This window comes from Ambystoma mexicanum, chromosome 10, assembly GCF_040938575.1.
Source record: "Ambystoma mexicanum isolate Mex_15411 chromosome 10, UKY_AmexF1_1, whole genome shotgun sequence".
Taxonomy (NCBI): Eukaryota; Metazoa; Chordata; class Amphibia; order Caudata; family Ambystomatidae; genus Ambystoma; species Ambystoma mexicanum.
The window spans coordinates 1,544,320,243-1,544,341,324 of NC_090932.1; positions in this window are offsets into that span (position 1 = coordinate 1,544,320,243).

Sequence of the window (21,082 nt, forward strand, 5' to 3'; positions counted from 1 at the left end):
TATATCTGTATATGGCATGCAGCCTTATTGGACAGGTTGAGCCTGTCCAATAAGAGCATGCGGATTGGATAACTCTTATCGGGTGGGCGTCTACGCCCCTCCCTCTACATCACATGTGATAGACGTCACTACAAGTACGACCGTCCTATTGGTTCTACTATCTATAGGACCCTAGATAACTTGGTCCATTGTAAATGGGCAGGTTACACCCCTAGACATACATTTCCATTTTAATTAGCAGCATGCAGAATGGACACCCAGGTGTCTTGTGTCCCAAGATTCACCCTGCCTCCCTTCCATCAATCAGTGCTTTTGGGCTATGTGTCAATTAGTTAGCTGGGTATGGCCTCGAAACTGTTGCCTCTTATCTGGAGAAGTTATGGCATCCTTGGATCTGGGTGACATCAGCCATTGGTAACTCTTCGCGCCTGGCTGGTCACATGTCTGTTCAATGAAAATCTGCTTCAGTTTCCAGCTTTTTGTGTATTTGATTCTTCTTTGGCCTCACCACCTGCCTGGGCCCCCCTTATCTTGACCGTCACGGGACAGGCTGGTATGCTCTGAAGTTTCAATTCTCCAGCGTTGCCGCTCTCCCCCTTCCTTGGGTTGACCTCGAATTCCCAGGCATGAGCTGCTTTTTGTTGAGTTTCGATTCCACTCCTTCTCCTGGCTTTGACTGGGATATGAAACCTGGCCTGTTAGGCCTCTGATCGCCTGGGCATACTTTTGCTTTACAAAATGGAGTCGCACTTGTACAGCGTGCCTTATCGAGGTAGATATATGGTTGGCGTTTGCCGCTCTATTCTTCTACTAAGCATTGCAAGCAGTACTGTTTTCTTAGCGTCTTGCGTTCCAAGCCTATTTACACGCGTTAACTGGTTGGCTACTTCCATCTTGCCTCGTAGCAACGTTTCCTTACGTTTCAACATCGTCTCCTGTCCTGTGTCCATTACATCTATTCTCACAGCTGCTTGCACTGGTGTGTTATCTTTGACAGCCGTTTTGTTCATTTGCGAGTCTATCTGGGCCCTTGTGTCATTTCCACTGGCCATCCATTAAGGCTCTTTGGGTCTCTTCGTGGACCCTCTGTAGGTCATCTCAGCTGCTGGTATGGTTGTCTAAGAGGGTATCGTGCAGCCCATGGTTGTCTAGTTACGGGTGCTTCAACAGGTATTGCTCTTCTGATGTACACTGGGCAGAGCCCGAGTGCTGCTCTCTGTTGGTTCATTTGCTCCTCATACATCACATACCTTGGCGAGTACGCTCCTGGTACCTTGAAATGGGGGGCAGGGGTGCAGACCATGTCTGGGACCTCCTCTACACTCCCCCCTCTGGTCGGTTCATCGACCACTTCTGCTTCCTCTTTTGCATTTATTTCCTTTGATTCTTCAGTGTCTTGTTCATCGTTTTCAGGGTTTGTACATGATGGTGTGAATGTGTGCATCTTGGGACTCCATATCTTTATCACACCTATCAAACTTCCTGCTGTCTTTACATGTTCATCTTTGTTCCAGGTCATTAGCTGGCATTGTCCATTTGGGCTGCAATAGATTCATTTTCCTTCATACTTTCTTTGTTTCCTGGGATATGTAAACTTTGTTCCTTCTGGCGCAAATTCACTGGCTTTCACAAAGTCTCTTATTTCTTCATCAGTCAGGTCTCTGGGCTTCCTTCCTGGTTCAACATCGACCATGATTTTCATCCCAATGGCTTTCTTCGCAGTTTTCTGGCACTGTGTGATTCTTGATAACACAGAATCCTAGCAGTACCATTGCTAGTAAGGCTCCCAGAAACTTGAATATATCTGCCATCCATTGTGGGACCCATGACAACAGGTCTCCAAACCAGCTGTCATCGTCCACTTCATCCCCTTCATTGATCATCTGGGTCTTTAGGTTTGTCAACATATTTATGGCTTCTGTTAGGGTTCCATTTTCTTCATCGTGCGATGGTATAAATGTGCAACACGATTCTCCGATTTTTGTTCAAACACCTCCATCCATCGCTGTGATCATGTCTAGTACATATCTGTTCTGGAGGGTCATCAATCGGATTGCTCTTAGTTCCTCTTTGATGGCGTTAAAGTGTTGATGGTCTGCAACAACTCCCATCTGGTTATCTGCAGCCATTGAGCATTCACTCCAACTTGGATGTGTGGCAAGAGCATTGTGGTGAATACTGTTGAGGTGAGGCTGAACAGCCTGTGTTCGTATGGGATTGCATGGAATGCCTCTTCTGATTTGGCAAAAAAATAATTTTCTCTCTTCATCCTGGATACCAGTTCCACAGATCTCCTTTTTCTTAAATGAGCATCTGTTTTCGGGAAACTGTCCAAATTCAGGTCATTTTTAGGGATCACTAGTGCGGGAACATGGACGTTCATCAGTGTGCATATGCCTCCCCAGTTCTTCGGTAGTCTTATATATGCCTTGGATCCACACGCCCAGTAATGGTCCATAATGACTGCGGTTCCTTGTGTCATTCCTGGGGCTTCAAAGATTCGTCCGCAGTTTACATTCTCTCCTATCTTCCTCATGCCATTACTTCTGAAGCATAGTTTCAGGCTTTCCAGTGGTACTATTTGCAGGGGTCCTCCTCTGTCTTCGACCCATGTTAGCAGCTTTACCAATTTCAGCCATAGAGGTTTGCATAACTTCTGCGAGTTCTCTATTGCTTCTTGGCAGGCTCCAAGGACCATCCATGGTCGGCAGATTACTATCCCTTCTTCCCATCCATTTGGGGAAACTAATGTTCCCCAGATCTGCATTTGGCCTCTGTTCTTCCAGATTTGAGCCTCTTCTGCAGTCTTTCCTTGAACGTTCAGTCTCGGGTTTATTTCCCATCTCGTTCCTGATCCTTTAACTTCAGGGTTCTCGTATCTGATTGCATGATTCCTGGTATGTGCCCTGTTTCTTGTTTTAATGTCCTGGACGTAGCCATCTTCATCTGGGTAATCCTTTTCGATGGCCCATATCAGTGAGGCGTCTCTTCCCGTAAATTGTCCTCTGGTGTTACACATTGCTACGTGTGACATGCAGTGTGCTGTAGGGACATCAATTTCCACTGCCATGAAGATCTTGGATTTTTCCATGCTGTACGGTAGAAGTGAACAGACGAAGCATTCTCCTTCTGATTGCCTTCGTCCTACTTCCTTCATATGTTGGTACCATATGTTGTTTCCGAGATGGGCTGTGCTGTCCAGGTAATCGTTGAGTTCATTGTTGTCTTCGTGCGGGCTTCTCTTGATTCTCAGCATTCTTCTGTAGTTTGCCATAACTATGTCCTTGAATGCGTCTGTGCTGCTTTTCCACTCTGGGCGTCTTGGTGGAGCAGGTTTCCTTGGCTGTATCGCTGTGGTAGGAGAAGGTTTTGCGTTTCTTTTCCTTTCCTTTTGTAATCTTTCATAGATGTTCTCTATCCACCATTGGCGCACCAACTTCCCAACGTGTGGCTGTGTCGTGGGCCTGGTGCTTGTTCCTTGCGTTGGAGCTGGAGTGCTTGTTGTTATAGTCTCTGTAGTTCTATTTTTCACCTCCTCGTGCAGTTTCTTTGCTCTAACTATGAACGGGAACAAATGATCCTTTGTGGCTACTTCTGTTCTTTTGAGGGATTTTGCTATGCCCTCTCTCTTTGGTTTCTCACTTGGTTACTTCCACTATTTTCTGGGGCTGGTTGTTCGGTAGGCAGTCTCGTTTTCTCTGTTGCCTTCGTTTGGGGTTCTTTAGCCATTGACAGTTGCCCTTGTTTGTGTGCATCCTGTGTGTGGGTGCGTGCAGTGGTCAGTGCTGCGTTTTCATTCATTCCGTGCTGACCCTGTCTCCAGCTTTTCTCTTCATTTGTTACCTCCAATGTGTATGAATCACTGTTAATTACATCTAATTTTAGTTTGTTAACTTCACCATCAGGTGTCATGCCTACCTCTCCGCCCTCCCCGTCCTCTCCAACTGGCTCCGTTGTGAAACCCAAAAGTTCCTGTTTTCCGGCTTCCTCAGCCTTGAGAACGGCTAGACCGTTCTACACTCAATGGAAGTTATCTGGGAGGTGCTAATCCAAATGCATGGATCACATGACCAACGCGATGACGTTTACGTTCACGTGTGTCCTACGCACGTCATCTGACTCCATTTAACGAAGCGGAAGTCTTGCAACAGCGCTTCTGATCGTTTGTTACTCACTTCACGTTCCGGAGCTTACTTCTGCCTTTCGCAGACGTTTTTCTACTACTTCCTAAGGTACGGTTGCCATTCCGCGTTCCGACGCATTTCCCGGCAACTTACAGCTTTCTTGAGCTGCTTGTTTCCTCCGCGCTCACACGCGGTTCTCTACTCCTCATTTAAACGGAGTCCCATCATTTACCCGCGACATCTTCCTGCTACTTCTATTGGAAGCTTGCCGTATTGTTGCTCCACACCGCGACTTCCTATTGCTGTTTAGAGACTCCGGCTGTCTACCCGGCAGCAACAACACCCTGCAGATTACGGCTCTGCCTCCATCTACTAAGGTCCTGCGTTCATCGAACTTCTACTGAATTAAGGACTTGTACCTCCTGGATCAAGATTCTAATACTCTCCTTCTACACGTGCACTGGACTCTGGACGCTTTCCTGTGTGTGCACCAACCCGTCTCTAGTGCGGCCCTCGTTCCGCTCGGGTTAGATCCCTCACTACCCTTTCCCTGCCGTTGTTTCCTTGGATTTTTCGGACTTCTTGAGACTTTCTTGGCTACACACTCTGGTTTCCTTGGCTACACCTCCAGGTTAGTGTATTCAACATAGGTTCTTATTGTCCTTCATTTCAAATCATCATTCTAAAATCATTCCTCTTTATCAACAGCCTGTGAATCTTGGTCCACTGACGCCCTTCCCACTAATAGCTCTATCTGACTGTGGGTTCTACTAGTCAGAGAGTGACATTAGTTAGAAGGTTCTCTTTTGATACACTACGTCCTACCACTGACATCTTTCGGTGAAGAAGACTTCAAGTGTATCCTTTATTGCTACCAGTCTGTATCCTTTTACGAGAACCTCTGAATCATTCTCCTATATCCATTGTGTTTCAATTCTTAACATCAGGTTTTCTTGGAACTGGAATAACTATATAGGGTCTGGGTGCTTTCGTGGGACCCAGGCGTTCATTGTCTGGTGTGCGCACTGAAATTGGGGTGCTTCGTGCACCGATAAAAAATGCAGTTCTGATGGTCAATGAAAGAAACACAATGATAATTACTACAAGTATACAGATTATTGTCTTGTAGGACAGCTGGCAGCATTTCCTTCCAGGGAAGCAGGGGCACCCCTCTGTTGGTGGTAAAACCAAGTTACTGTTCTGGGCCCCCATATCGAACATAAGTCTATTGTCAGCGTTTAATTCTTTTTCTTACTCCGATTTCGTCGCTCAAGAGTTCGTGAATTACTAAAGTGACAAGTGCTTCTCAAGTGTCCCCCCTCTTGCGGGTGATGACGGTAGTCTCTGGGTATGGAGTACAGTTCTTTTGCTAGATTATGGAAAAAGGTTAGGCTGGCATCTTTGGCACATCACATTCATTATGCATATCTATAATAGGCAAAATCCCAGTGCACTCCTCGAATTTGCTTAGGTCCTGAGGACATGCTGGAACCTGTTCAATGCAAAGGAATGGAAAGATGGTATTACAAAAAAATCACACAAAAATAGAATGTCATAAAAATAAAAATAAAAAATAAAAACACATGAAAAAAATAAAAAATAAGAAAAATAGAAGAAAAAGAAAAGTAAAAAGAAAAAAAAGATGGTGGAGGTCTCGTTTCCGCTCTTCTCGATCTGTCCCATGGCGGAAAGATAAAGCACTGTCTCTCTGTCTCCTCGATCTGTCCCACAGCGGAAAGTCTCACTGGAACCTCCTTAGGTACTCTCGCTGGAAGTTAGATAGCTCTACCTGGAGCATGATGCCGTGGAGGAGTGTGCCCATGTGTGAGATATTGGCTGGATCTCTGAGGGAGGTGATGACGTCAACATCTGTAGGCCTGCCCACCATTTCTGGATAGTCTGTGACTAGTCTGAACAGGACATTATGTGCCAGCTGGGTGTCCTCAGGTGATAGGGACATTTGTCCTGCTTTGCTGGGTCCTGATCACAAGCTTTTCTTTTGACTCGAACAGTCTCTGCACTTTCCTGCTGCGTGGATTGCCACTAGATAATTTAGCTTAGTCCACAGCTGGTTCAATTGTTCTAGGTTTCTTGGGTCTCTGATAAAAGTGCGTGTGTCTGTGGTTCTTCCGACAAGTGCCAGGCACTTCTCAATTATTTGAAAGAATAGCGTGAAGGTGAGTTCATCAATGTCCGCCTGCGGTGGAAGCATTTGTGTCCTTTTCACTGTGCTCGGGTAACTCGGCGAAGGTTTCCGCGATGACAGTCAGCAGTTGCCTGATTACTTTCTTGTTGGCAGGATCTCGAATGAAGTCTGTGACACCGGTTGCTCTCCCTACGAGTGACGGATATGATATTACCACTAACTGGAAATAAGTGAGTACATCCCACGTGAGATTTCTGCTGGGAGATACCATGAATTCTGTAAACAATGTCTTGACACTGGTTGCTTCAGGATACTGTGTTAAGTTCTCAGAAAAGTCTTGTCTGTAGTTTATCAGAGTCTTAGGTTTTCACACTGCTTGGGTGACTTCATTCGAAAGTTCGTGTTATCAACGTTGTTGTGGCTTCGGATGCGTTTCTCTTTACCCTACAACTTGTGATGCACAGAGTGTTCGTTTTATTGTCCTTTATCACCTTTCTCTCTTTTTTTCCCGTGGTAATGTCCAGTTTTGGAAGCCTCCATTTTAAAACAGAGTTCTTTTGCCTTGATTTTGCTGCTCATGCGTCCTTCTTCCTCGCCATGGATCTTGTCTGCACGTGCTGAGGTTCTTCCTCGTTATCTGTGGTTTCTTCGCAGTTAGATGCAGCTGGAGGGCTCTCCCCTATATATGGTTTAATGTCATTTAGGAAGAGCCACGCCCTTCTGCCCTGGACTTTGACGGCAGAAGGAGTGCAGTCCTCCACGATGAAAGGGCCATTAAATCGTGGTTCGTCCCACCTTTTCATTGTATAATTTTTGATTAAAACAGCATCACCAGGGAAGATGAGAGGCGCACATAGACCTTGAGTAGTATCTGTTTCAGCACTTCCTGATGCACTTTGTGCTGCGTTGCTACCCTTTCGCTGTTGCTGCAGTTGGCCTGTAATGAGAGAGATGCTGGCTGTCATGCAGTTCAATATTCCTGCATCTCGGTCCCCAGGACCTCTCTAGTTGGCTGGGCATCACATCTAGCTCTATCTCGGGGGGTAGGAGGGGTCCTCATCCTTCTGCTCGTGACTATCTCGTGTGGCGTGAGGTGATGGTCGGAGCCTGGTTGGTTCCAAAGTGCACACAATGCCAGTGGTAGACAGTGCAGCCATCCCTTTTTTAATGTGAGTTTCAACTTGGCTATCCTCTCCTTTAACAAGCCGTTGAGCCTCTCACATATTCCATTTCCTTCTGGATGATACGCCGACAAGAACTTGTGCTTTATACCAAGCAACAAGCTGATCTGTTCAAAGACTGTGTTGACAAAGTGAGCCCCGTTATCTGACCTCATTACCTCGCACACCCCCCATCTAGGGAATACTTCTCTCACAAGAAATTTGGCAGCACAGTCTGGGTGTGTACAGGGACCTGCTTCCATCCATCTAGAGAATGGACACACCACCACAATTAAATACCTGTACCCATTGCACACTTGAATCATGTCGACATAATCAATATGCAAGTGCTGGCATGGCCCGTTGGGCCGGGGGATAACTCCTCTCACTACTTTCAATGTGTGCCCAGCGGTGAATTGCTGGCATATTATGCAGTTCACCATGAAGAATGCAACATGCTCTGCCAAATTCGGTGTAAACCAGTCTTCTGCAAGCGTTGCAGCAAGATTTTCTTTTGACATATGAATAGGGTAATGTTGCTATTTTTAGTATGGTGACAGGCATTACTGGTTTACCAGTGCTGTCTTGCCTCCACAATCTGTCAGAGGGGCTTAAGGAGCACCCTCGACACTTCCACAAATTCTTCTCATCCTGAGGTGCCTCCTCTTGTAGCTCCATTAGCTGAGTCTGCCCCATGTTGCTATAGGCCTCAGGTGTGGCTTGTGCTACCATCATCCTCTCATGGGTACGTGCCACCTCCATGTCCATGATTGTTTCACTCTTGGATGCCATATGCTTGGCTTCCATGTCCGCTTCATGATATCCACGTGACACGAAATCCGTCCCTTTGGTGTGGGTGGCTCATTTCACAACCGCTATGCCCACTGGGAGCTGTAGTGCTTTTATCAACCTGTCCAATAAGGCTGCATGCTGCACTGGTGTGCCGTCTGCCCGGAGGTAGCCCCTCCTTTTCCAGCGTGCTAAGCCTGCGTGCACGGTAGATGTCACATAGGCGGAGTCATTGTACACCGTTACCTCCTGGTCTGCATGATTCTCCATGGCGAGTATCAGTGCCAACAGTTCTGCAGCTTGTGCTGAATAGTGAGATGGTATTCGCGCACTGACAAGTACCTGAAACTCTCCATTCTCTAGGTGTTTTACCACGGCCGCGCCTGTATATCTTAATTCATCCTCTTGGTCGATTCTTGATGAACCGTCCATGAAAATGATTTCACCACCTGCCAGGGCATTTTCTTTTACCCTGGGGATTTCATCATAGAATTCCTCATAATTCACACAGCCGTGTATAGGTTCTCCCTCTGTGACTGGCTCAGCTATGAACGTAGCTGGATTTACAATTTTACATCAAACTATTTTGATCGATGGGTTAGAGATAATCACCTCATAGGTGGATGCACTCTGAGATGTCAGCGTGCCCTTTGGTTTTTCTAGTATGGCAAATAATGAGTGCTCGACGTACAAAGTCATGGAGCACCCCATTACAATGGATGATGCTTTCTCGATGGCGAATGCGGCGGCAGCTAGATTTTGTTCGCATGGGAAGTGGCCTCTCATAACCGGGTCCAGACTCCCGCTGTAATACGATAGGGGCTTATACCCCAGCGAGGTTCACTGAGCGAGTACTGCCGTCATAAAATTGCCATCAGTATGTGAAAATAGGTAGAATTCCTCTGCATAATTTGGAATCCCTAGAACTGGGGCCTTACAAATCTCCCCCTTGAGCTCTGCAAACCCCTTTTCCATTATCTCAGTCCATTCAATATTTTCCTTTGTTGCCTGGGCTTTCTTCAAAGCCTGAAGCAAAGGCTTGGTATACGAGCTGTCATCGAAGACCCATGCTCTGACATAATTGCATAGGCCTAAGAAGCTTTGCATTTGTTTTATCGTGAGCGGCTTAGCTGTGTTCATGATAGCTTCAGCCATTTCTGGGATTACCTTTTTCCCCTCGTGCGAGATTAGTTGACCTATGTATAACATCTCTTGTTGACAGCATTGTAACTTTTCCTTGTCAACTTTATATCCTTTCTCAGCCAGTATAATCAGTAGCTGGACAGAATCGCACCTGCATTGTTCCTCAGTGATGCTGCAGATCAGAATATCGTCTACATACTGCAAGACAACACTCTCTACTGCAATATTGCTTAGGTCCGTTTGCAGGACTCGGTTTAAATGGAAGGAGACTCACAATACCCCTGTGACAACCTTGTGCTTTTCAGGCGCATTTGTCTGAAAGTAAATTACGTCAGATCTTGTGAGTCACAGTGTAACGGGATTGAGAAAAATGCATTTTTCAAGTCAATCACCGTGAAATATTTTGCATAAGTGGGTATGTTGCATAGAATTGTAAATGGATTAGGGACTAGAGGGAACTCGGCTTCAAGAATATCATTTAATGCTCTTAAATGTTGGATTAAACGCCAAGACCCTCCCTTCGACTTCTTGATGGGGTAAATCACTGTGTTACAGGGTGATTCTGACGTCACTAGGATGCCCTGCTCCATCATGGCGGAAAGTGTCTTTGCAATCCCTTCATCCGCTTCTCTGGACATGGGATATTGTTGCGCTCTTGGTAAAATTGCTCCTGGTTTCAGTTTAATTTTCACTTCTCCTGCCTCTTTCAGGAGGCCTACGTCGTAGGGCCCTGTAGTCCATACTGTGACAGGTACTTGGGCCATGTCCTTTTCAAAGTACTCTGGACGTATCAGTGCCAACATCATTCTCTGAGGTACCTCCCGTTTGATACTTTTGACCCAAAATATGAGACTCACTTCCACCCTTGTCTCTTCTAGGTCAGGGTGTTCTTCGAACAGATCATCATCAGTGACGTCCGTCACTCGATACCCTTCTTCGATGGTGATAATCGCGCACCATTGTCTACCTTCGTCATCGTATCCTTCGACCAATACTACTTTCCCTCGCACTGCGGCAGATTGTATCATTAAGGGAAATACTTGTCCCTCTTCTTCATGCATCGGTATTCTTGGTCTGGATAAAAACTCATCAGGGGTTCTCATTGTTCTGTCTGCGATGCCTGGCAATCCTGCCATGAGCACCCGCACGCCATATGCAAAACTTCTGTCTCTAACGATATAGCCCTCATGGCTATACGTCCGGAGTATGCACTGATCATTTTGCATACCGTTGAATAATGCATTCCTGGAGTAGAGCATACTATGCCCTCCTCCGTGAACGAGATAGTCATATTCAACTTCGTCATTAAGTCTCGACCCAGAATGTTTACTGGGGTCTGACGTGAATACAATAGGGGTACATTCATTTTGCACTTTCCTACAGAGACTGGGAGCGCGTCTGTAAAGGGAACTCTACTGTGAGCTCCTGTGAAACTCTGAGTATCAATGGCCACGCCGGACAAGGAAAACTTTTCTTCTCGTATGCGCGAGCGCATTGCACCCGTGTCAACTAAGAAGAAATATTCTTTACCCCCTATAACGACATTCACCCTAGGTTCCCTATTAGGGTCTGGTGTCACTGATAGGATAGAGCACATCAGAGTCCCCCGTGAGCTGTCCTATTTCATATATAAATTTGGCCCACTGTATACGTGTGGATTTCCCCCATTTTCAGGGTTGACTCCCCCTCCGCAGTTAGTGCCCTGAGACATTTGCAGCGGTGCCTGTTGGGATTGTCCCTGTGGCAAGTTCCCCATGTTCGGGGGTTGAACCCCTTGCGGCGCACCTTGCTGCAAGCTTGGCGCCTGCTGCTGCACTGTGTGATTCTGTGCACTGCCTTGTTGTGGGGCGGCAGGCTGATTCACCATGCCTGTTCCCATTCCTTGGCCATTTTGCCACATGCCTTGGCTTCTGCACACGCACGCCACATGTCCTTTCATTCCACACAGCCAACACACTGGCGGTGGTTGGGCCATCTGTCCATCTAGCGTAGCTGGACTGCCCATCTGCGCGCTCTGAAAGCCACCTTCATTACTTTGAAAACCTCCCTGATTAATTTGAAAAGCCTCCCTGATTACTCTGCCATCCTCTTCCTCTAAATCCCCTACCCCTCGTGTAAAATCCTGCGCTACCCTGGTTATTCTGGGATGGGTTAGCTGCTGGTTGTGCGCTTGGTTCAACTGGGCTTGTTGAGAGCATATTTTCGAGAGTTTCTTTTGCACCAGCTTCACTTCCTCACCCTTACAAGTTGCCTCCTTTTTTTCGGTTCTTTTCTTGCAACAATCTACAGTAGTGTGCAATTGTCAACTATATCTCGGCCCATGGCTTGGCTTCTATTCCTACCAATTTCTTGAACTGTTTTTGCACCAGTTCAGGCAACCCTTGGCACAATATATGGTAGAATACAGGGATAGATGTTGTCCAAGACTCATGCGTTTCAAGCACCCACGTGTCTTGAAAATTCTGGATATAAATCAACAGATCCTCTGACTCTTTCATTTTCTGAGTCATTATAGGTCCCATATCGGAAGTGTCTGGGTACAGCATTCATAGCGCTTTCCATACTGCTGCTCTACAGTTATTAAATCGCGCTCCATCATGGGAAGTGTTCATTATGGTTATCCTAGGGTACCCGGCTCATTTCCATACATCGTCTGCCCTTTCACCAAGTATGGCGATTAGGAGGCCCTAATGTCCCCTATAGCTAAGGTGACTCCCCCCGTCATTTTCTCTAACTCATGTATCCACTTCCCGGCTCCCGAAGTCAACATTGGAAGCTTGTTTTTCAGGTTTTCTCGATCCATGTGTTGTCATGGAATATATTGTGGTCTTGCTCCCCCCTTTTAAAGCAGCGGGAATTGGAATGCGCAGTCTTCCTTCTCTTTCCGCATAGCTCTCCTGTCTATCGCTGGGGTAGCATTCCCTCATCGCCGTCTACTTGGCAATGCCCTTAATCTGTCTACATAGGTGGGTGCTGGCACCCCCTCTGACTGTGGGGAGTTCCCTCATGTCTGCCAGGCTGTGCGACAGACTTCGATGTCCTGGGTGCAGACTCACTAGCGTCTGACCGTCGTACCCCTTGGTCCTTTGGGAGCCGTTTTTCGCGCCGTCTCCCTTCTTCATGTGCCTCGTCCTCTGTTTCTTCACCAGAGTCGGATGCTAATTGCTCCCAGTTCACGCAACTCCTTGCTTCTTCTTCATCCTGACCAATCTCCAGCCTGTCTAGGGACAGTCCCCTGCTCCCACTACTTCTGGTGACATCCTCAGTGTCATGTACCTGAGTGCTTTCCAAGCGCTCATCTTCCCTTCCCCCTTGGGAAATTTGTTCCAGTCCCATCTCATCATATATTTTATCGATTGTTTCTCTGATGCTTCTGGTGTCGAAGTCGTCTTCAATATTCGTCCCAATCGTACCTGGTACTGAGTCCTTCGCAGGAAAGAATTCTTCGATGTCTTCCCATTCTACAATAGGATTGGGTTTTTTAACTTTCCGCTCCAAATATTGAAGAACCCGTGCCCTCTGTCTGCTCTTATGTTCTATTTCCTCATGTATTTTCTTGCGCTTCCTCGCTTCTTCTGTAGCCTTATCTAGTTCCCTCATTCTTTCATTTCTACGTTCCTTTGCCCTTCTAATTTCCTCCTCTTCTCTTCTCTTCACTCTCTTCTCACATACCTTTTGCTCTTCTTCCAACCATTGCTTATTCTGTCTGTACTGGTCATAGGCTGCCTTCTGTTTGCAATCGAGCTGCTTCTCTTGCTCTTCGCGATATAGTTGTTCTCGCTTCAGCCTATCCTTCCTTCTTATCCTTTCGTCCCTCATTTCCTTCTACTTTTCTCTCTCCCTTCTTTGCGTCTCATCAGACTTCTCTCTCGGTCTCACATCATCAATTCCTTTTCCATCGAGTTTCAATAATATCTGTCCTCCCATCCATTCATCTTTTGCGAATGATATCTCATCTCTTCTGTCCTCACTTCCTTTCCACTTCTTTCCCTCTCTCTCTTTAATGAGAGGTGCACAACTCTGTGCCTGGGCCTTCCCTTCATCATCGCGTCTCTCCTTGTCCCTCGGGACTGCGGAGGCAAGATTAATTTCCTGGTCCTTCCCTTTATTGTCATCACTACTGTACGTAGGCGACTCATATGCGGGGTTGCTATACCCTGTGGCCGCCTTTAGTTCTCTTAGCGGGTAAAGTCCCTCTGACTTAATTCCCTCGCTGACTGGCTCAGGCGGGGCTGGTGGCGTGGTAGGCATCTCCCCCCCTCCGTGCATTCGTTTAATATCCAGTCTGCGGGTGGTTCTTCCTCCTTCGCCTGTTTGAACATCTTCCAAAGTTCTAGAACAGCGAGGCGTTTCTCTAATTTTTTGCCTGTGTATGTGGCGTGTAGGTAAGTCGTCATGTGTTGTAAGATGGCTTTAGATAAGGACCCATTTTGTGGCCAAGGCATAAACATCTTGTGGGCGGTTTTAAGCTTAGGTGCATGCTTGGGTAACTGCTTACACAGATGTGCAAGTGGGGTAACCTCCTCCATTCTCAATTTCGTTACCACAATACTTATGCAGTGTCACCACGTTCACCAGCATGAGCGAGCACCAAGTACGCAAGCTCCAATCCAATCTTTTCCCACCAAAGTTTTATACTATCAATTTACTCAAGAACATCAATTCATTGGCGATTCCCTCTCAGTTACAGAATTGCGTAAAACCAGATTTTATTTCAAACAATCAATGATACAGTTCTTTTCACATTTGACATACATCCAAACACATATGACAGGCACTTGACAGACTAGACGGACACTAGCTTGTCATACATATACCTGCCTTCTAATCAATTTCCAGCCATGGAGTTTAAACGAACCCTTTTGATGCCGTCTTTAAACGTCACCGTAGTCTAATTGTCCCCCATTATGTGGGCTCTGGGTTCACGTTTCTTTTGACCACTGTATTAAAGCGCAGGAACAATGCAAATCCTTACTTTTTTATCTCAGGTGTCCCTCCTGGTATCCTTCATTTTCTATCGGGTGGTCCCGCGATAACCACTCATTTTCTATTGGGTGTCCCCCCCGGTAACTACTTTTTTATCTTGGGTGTCTATCCCAGTAACCACTTTTTTATCTTGGGTGTCTATCCCGGTACCCACTTTTTGTCTCGGCTGTCTATCCCGGTAACCACTTTTTATCTCGGGTGTCTATCCCGGAAACCACTTTTTATCTCTTATACTTGAGCCATTAACCCCTTATATATATACAGTCTTCTCTTCTTCTGACTATTTTATTTGTTCTCCGCCACCCTCCGTTACCTTTCCCTTACTTGTTCTAATGCCTACAAGACATTTGCCAAAGTAACAAGTTTATTGTTTCACTCACCGCTCGCATCTTTTCCTCTCTGGAACCTCAGGATCACCGCCCCTTCCTCTTCAGCCTCTTGTGGTCTTTTCGTCTGATTGGCTGCCATTGGGAATGAGAAGGGTAATGCTTGGAAAGCAGGTTCCTTCAGTCTACTCAGCCGGAATGGCGAAAGGAATCGTGATATTGCCGAAGGCCTAGAGTTACTTTGTGCCATCGGTCTATAGGAGTCTTAGAATTATATAATCAATAATCAATGGCCGTAACCATCCTCTGCTACCAAGTGTACTGGAGAGGTGGATTGTCCTCTGACGGGCCCATAGGTCAAAACACACTCTCTAGTACCTGTAAAACAAGATAGCTGCACCATGTGAGGAATGGGGGTGCAGGATTCACTTACTCCAACACAACTCAATAATGAGGACTCAGTAGTTTGGCAAAGGGAAGTCTGTTTAATGACAAGCACAGAAAACGGGGAAACAATTGGAAATCAGTAGCGTTGCGATCGCCTGTCTCGCTTCAACTTCCTCGAACTTCATTCAAACAGCAACAGTTATAGTCAAAACTCGTCATCAATGACGTCTAACTGTACAAGTTTGTCATGCAATATAATTGGTTGGAAAAGGTAACTTTAGTATAGGTGCTATATTTGTATATGGTAACAGAGCATGCAGATTGGATAACTCTTATCGGGTGGACGTCTATGCCCCTCACTACAAGTACGACGTCCTATTGGTTCTACTATCTATAGGACCCTAGATAACTTGGTGCATTGTGATTGGGCAGGTTACACCCTTAGACATAAATCTCCATTTTAATTAGCAGCATGCAGAATGGACACCCAGGTGCCTCGTGTCCTAAGATTCACCCTGCCTCCCTTCCATCAATCAGTGCTTTTGGGCTATGTGTCAATTAGTTGGCTGGGTATGGCCTCCAAACTGTAGTCTCTTATCTGGAGAAGTTATGGCATCCTTGGATCTGGGTGACATCAGACGTTGGTAACTCTACGTGCCTGGCTGGTCACATGTCTGTTCACCGTGAATCTGCTTCAGTTTCCAGCGTTTTGTGTATTTGATTCTTCTTTAGCCTCGCCACCTGCCTGGGCCCCCCCTTATCTTGACCTTCACGGGCCAGGCTGGTATGCTCTGAAGTTTCGATTCTCCAGCGTTGCCTCTCTCCCCCTTCCTTGGGTTGATCTTGAATACCCAGGCATGAGCTGCTCTTTGTTGAGTTTCGATTCCGCTCCTTCTCCTGGCTTTGGGATATGAAACCTGGCCTGTTAGGCCTCTGATCGCCTGGGCATACTTCTGCTTTACAAAATTGAGTCACACTTGTACAGCGTGCCTTATCGAGGTAGATATATGGTTGGCGTTTGCCACTCTATTCTTCTACTAAGCATTGCAAGCAGTACTGTTTTCTTAGCTTCTTGCGTTCCAAGCCTATTTACATGCGTTAACTGGTTGGCTACTTCCATCTTGCCTCGTAGCAACGTTTCCTTACGTTTCAACATCGTCTCTTCTCCTGTGTCCATTACATCTATTTTCACAGCTGCTTGCACTGGCGTGTTATCTTTGACAGCCGTTTTGTTCGTTCGGGAGTCTATCCGGGCCCTTGTGTCATTTCCACTGGCCATCCATTAAGGCTCTTTGGGTCTCTTCGTGGACTGTCTGTAGGTACTCTTTATTTCGACTCAGCTGCTACTATGGTTGTCTAAGAGGGTATTGTGCAGCCCATGGTTGTCTAGTTACAGGTGCTTCAACAGGTATTGCTCTTCTGATGTACACTGGGCAGAGCCCGAGTGCTGCTCTCTGTTGGTTAATTTGCTCCTCATACGTCACATACCTTGGCGAGTACGCTCCTGGTACCTCGAAATGGGGGGCAGGGGTGCAGGCCATGTCTGCAACCTCCTCTACAATTCTTTAATCCAAAGGGCATCACAGTGAACTGATAATGGGCCTCATTATAAGTATGTTGGTAAGGTAGCAACGGTGCGGTAGCACTACCGGCACCGTTGCTACCGTACCGCCATACTACGAGCTGTGCTCGCGGGTGACTGTCAACCCACCTGGTATGACCTGGTGGGCAGAGCGGCACCCGCGAGCACAGCAAGTCGGATGCACCGGCACCGTTACAAACGGTGCCGGTGCATCCGATGTCCCCATTCCCATTGAGCCCTAATGGGCTCAAAGGGAATGAGGATGTACCGGTTCCGGCTCCGCGAAAGGACAATTACTGGGTCCGGCGGGGCCGGAATACCCCAGTAATTGCCCATTCGCAGGAGCTGGAACCGGTTGCGAGTTTGGAGGTAGTCTGGCTGGTTTTAACAGGCTCAATGTCCTTCCGTGGTTGAGAATGCTGACCTCTCTCTCGCTCCATCTGTCAAGCAGACCTGCCAATACCCTGCTGTGAGGACAAAGTTACTCATGTACTTGGCAGCGCTGAGCTTGTCAATGAGCTCATCTGCCCGAGGAATGGGGTGAGCAGCTGTCTTCGTGACAGAATTGTACCCCCTGTAGTCCACACAAAAGCAAACTTCAGTCTTCCTACCACTGGTCTTTTTAGGGACCAGTAGCACTGGGTTAACCCTGGGGCTGTGGGATGGCTCTATCACTCCAAGGGACAGCATCTTGTAAACGTCCTCCTTGATGGTGTCCCTAACCTCATCGGACATCCAGGGAATTCTACTCTTCACCAGTTTACAGTCTCCAGTGTCCATATCATGGGTGCACCAATCTATGCAACCTGGAGTCAGAGAAAACAGACTGTCAAACCATCCCAGTAAACAGCGACAGTCTGTCAGTTGCTGTTCTGACAGGTCTGTTGCAATGTTGACACCTGGTGTGAAGTCCTCCTCTAAGAGGCCTACACTAATGATGGCCTCTTCCACGAGTCCAACATTCACTATGGCTTGCTTGGGTAATGTAAGGAAATCATGGTTATCAGAAGCACGACAGACACCAGGAGTACAATCCAAGGGTGTATATTGAACAATATATGGGTGAGAAAAACACTAAGGTGAGAGCAAGCTACGACCATCAAAGTACGGGTTTTGTGGCCGTGTGGTGTTACACCTGTCAGGTCTCACCAAGCGGGCGTAACATCACCGGCCGCAGACAGACATGGAAACACCGGCACCATTACCGCATGGTGCCGGTGTTTCCATGGCCTCCATTCCCGGGAATGGGGAGTAACGGAATGCTGGCTCTGGAATTATGGGACCACCGGGGCTGTAATGCCCTAGTAATTCTGGCAAGTCTGCAGCTGGTAAATCCCCATGAGTCCGGCGGCAGCCTGCCGGTTTTACCGGCACAGCTTCTGCTGGACTCGTAATGAGGCCTAATGTCTTTTGCCTGGCAGCACCAGACATTCCCCAAGCTCTCACCATGCAGGATTCCCCTCGTCTGTGGCTTTCTCGTGATACCTCTTTGTTGGTTTCACCTTTGTCCTTACACCATTGTTCAGTTACTTTATCAAAATGCAGGATTCACTTTTGCTTGCTTTCACTTGACATCCCTCTGTCAGGTTCACTGTAGCCTTCAAATCACAGTTCAGTTTACTATACCAGTTCTACTAGCTTATAGCATTCAGAAATTCTTAATGTCCTTTTAAACACATATTTGGTTCACTTTCATTAGTTCACTCAGGGCCCCCTCCTTTGGGCTCAGACCTTCCTCTGTAGGCAATTCTGGCTTGCCTCGATCGGGTGTGAGTTTTCAAACAACCAGCATCGCGCTTGTTTCTTTGCAATCTTTCACACTTTCACTTTTACGTATTTGCCAGTTCGATGCAGAGACGATAGGCGATCATGTCTCACCAGGCCACTCTTTCATATTGTAGCAAGGATGTTTGCTTTTCACAATCAAGCTTCTTTTTCTTATGGCTGCCGTCTTACGCGCTACCCACAATATTGGATACAGTTCAAAGGATTGTACCGGCCTCCACTAGTGAGGGTTCTCGTATCTGCAGTTTCTTTCACTTCTTTGTGAAAGAGGGGGCTTGTACCTTGACTTTCTCCTCGTATGACCACTTTGACTACTCGCTTCTTTCCTTAGTTATTTTCTTTCGCGTCTTCTCTTACACGCACAATCTCAGCATTCTTCATTCTTGATACCATGTGCTTTTGATCGCGGTTTCACGACTGCCCAATGATCCCTTCAAATCTTGATGTTCTTTACATAGCATTCATCACAAGCAAATCTCCTTTTTCACTCACTGGCAGCGGCTGATACGGTTTATCACAACCTTCCGTTCAGTCAATGCTTTTTGGCCTAGCGCAGCTAGCTACCTTCCAAGTCCTCACGCCACACAAGAAGGAGGTACCGCTGTGACCTTTTGCGGTGGCAGGGAGTTGCCCCTTTGGGATTCTGTAGCGACTTTCACCTCACAGCTGGTAGGACCACAGCCTTTCGTTCGCTTCCTTGTCCCATCTTCTCTGCTTCCATATTCGCATCGCCTTCCCGGGATTTCCTGCATTCCGTTCTGCTTGTCTCGCTTGCTTCGGTTGCCCTTCTCGCCTTGCTTTTTGGGTGCTCTCATGCTCTGCCTTTTATCCCAGTGGGGAAAGGTACCAGGATTCAGGTGCGAGTCATTAAGGTACAGTGCCTGTCTCTGCCTGACCCTGATGTTGGGACATGTCTAACGGACTGGTTGTATGTTCATCTGTCTTTCCCTGAAACACTTTCTCTGTGCAGCAGAGTGTGTGTAGGAAAGGGAGGGAGAGGATAGATAGTACATGGAATGAGGGCATTCTACAGGCATTCTACAGGGAAATGAGTATAGGGATATTGTGTGCTTAACCCTCTTTTTAAGCCAAATAGGCCCCAGTGACTGGTGCAGGCTAAACCTACCTTAATGAACCAATCCTGGTTCCCCACCAACAATCTTCTGTTATGCGTGAGGTCATAACCAGAGTGCTTTGCAACAGGAAAGGTAAGGGGTGATAACATGTACTACTAAGTCCCACCCTGTAAGAGGATTCAATTCAACACTACAGCTAAGTCAATGCCTAGTCTGGGATACTGAATGGAAACCCTTATTGATATATCTTTATGTCCAGTTCATGCGTTCTGGATGACTACCCCTATATAACACCCCTCTCTAGGAATCCCCCTGACCCCACTGAGCCAAGAAGTAGTTCTGTTTTGCAATTTAAAAGGTTTATTTGAGAATTTGAACAATATAGATATATATCACACTTTATAATAAATTAATAATTGGATATCACACTTAATCTGAGCAGTAATCAATAATGGATAGTCTGGCACTAGCACACTTGTAAATAGGAACAGAAGAATAAGGTGGTAGAGAATACTTCATATAAGTTCAGATGGATGTAATGTTGAATGAAAAATGCAATACAGAAAATACTCAATATGATTTCAACAAAACAATGTAATCACTTTTCTCTGGCAATCCCCTCCCCCCTTTATGCAATGCAAGGAAATGGAAGGAAAGCACACAGTTCTCAGAAATGCAATCAACTGTAATTCAGTTCACCCCAGCAAGCTTAGACTACAGAAGTTGGAAACACAGGCCCAAAATGCTTTTATATGTGCTGGCAATGAAGTGAAAAATATGCTAAAATGCTTTTAATTCCCTCTAGGAGGTTCAGGGTGAGTGAAAGCTAGTTAATATTAGTCCAGGCTCACTTTAGCAAGGATCTAGGAGTAACTAGCAGGTTAAACGAATTTTTGGCAACTGAAAGCAAGAAAACTGCTGTTTTCACACGTTGAGAAATTTGCAAATCGCGGCAAAATTCGCGAGTGCGTTTTTCACGATTGCGGCAAAAGGTAGTTTTTCGGATTTGGAATGTTAAAATTCAAAGTGACAAGTGCAGCTTGCAACTAGAAAATGACAGGTGACAGCTTTACAAATGACAGGTGACAGTTAGGAGACAGTTCTACTTAGATTAAAATAGATTGAATTATATTATTTTAACTAAGAGATTGGTTCTGCACAGTCTTGTTAGGTACTCACACTATATTCTTGAATTAGATGGGCCTCGCCACGAATCTGGTCAGGTTTTAGACTGGACTCTGGTCTGGTCTCTGCACTTCACAGTGATCTGGGTCAGCTCTCTCTGGTTCTGCTAACAGCGGTCTGGGTCAGCTCTGCTCTCTCTGGATCTTTCTGCACAGCTTTCCCTGGAGATTGATGGATTTGAAGCCTGGATCTCTGGATGTGGTATGGTCCGGCAGAGCGCGTTGCAGCAAATGGAATTGAAGGTCCCTATCTGTCCTGTCTGTCTGCTTTTATCTGTTTTTAAAATGGGTGTGTGTGCAGCATCACTAGACCCTACCCCTCTACACTTGCCATTGCCAATTTCTCCCCTCTCCCATGATTGGGGAAGGAACTGTGAGTCAGAGTGATGCTGTA